Source organism: Propithecus coquereli, unplaced genomic scaffold (assembly GCF_000956105.1).
Source record: "Propithecus coquereli isolate 6110/MARCELLA unplaced genomic scaffold, Pcoq_1.0 Scaffold101, whole genome shotgun sequence".
Lineage (NCBI taxonomy): Eukaryota > Metazoa > Chordata > Mammalia > Primates > Indriidae > Propithecus > Propithecus coquereli.
In genome coordinates this window covers 606,101-606,836 of record NW_012133970.1, presented here as the reverse complement: position 1 = coordinate 606,836, position 736 = coordinate 606,101, and positions in this window count along the sequence as shown.

Sequence of the window (736 nt, the reverse complement as noted above, 5' to 3'; positions counted from 1 at the left end):
TATTCTCCAAGGTTCTCTTTGGCCTTCTTTCCTCCCCTTCTCATCCTGCACAGCCTCCCTGGGTCATCTCATCAGCTCCCACAGCTTCGTCAGCACCTCCATGCTCACCACTCCCAAACTCTTTCTGTAGCTTGGCTCTCTTCCAAGATGCACGTTTGCAGACCCCACAGATACTACAAACTCTTTATTTCACACTGTCCAAACCACGATACTTGTTTATTCATTTATAAGAACATGCGTAAGTTCATACAGCGGAGTTGGGATTTGACTCCCGGGCCAAAGATGGATGGTATCCCCTTTCTGTGTTCATGACTGCTGTGTGCACTTTCCCACGAATTGAATCAAAGGTTGCTTTGTGAGGTGGCAGCAGAAACGGAGAGGCAATCTAGAAGCTGTTTTATCTAGGCCGAGTTGTGGTCTGATGAACCATTGTTGTCTCCCACTAGGCTTTCCATCTCGTGTCCAGATTGTTCATCCCTGTCTCCCCGGATAGCACTGGATACTTTCTGTAAGAAGTTTGCTCTCTGAGCCCTGCTTTTTGGCACATTCTTTCCTTTGATGTGTTCGTATCTCCTGTGTGGCTCCGCTAGTCAGAAAGTTACTCCTGTGGGCCTAGAACACTCTCTCCCACCCTCCACCCACCGCGCCCCTACCCAATTTCAGTAGTTAACCCTAAGGACTTGGTTTGCTTATCTCTAAATTATAAAGGGGACACCTTTAGCCCCTACCCCAGTGT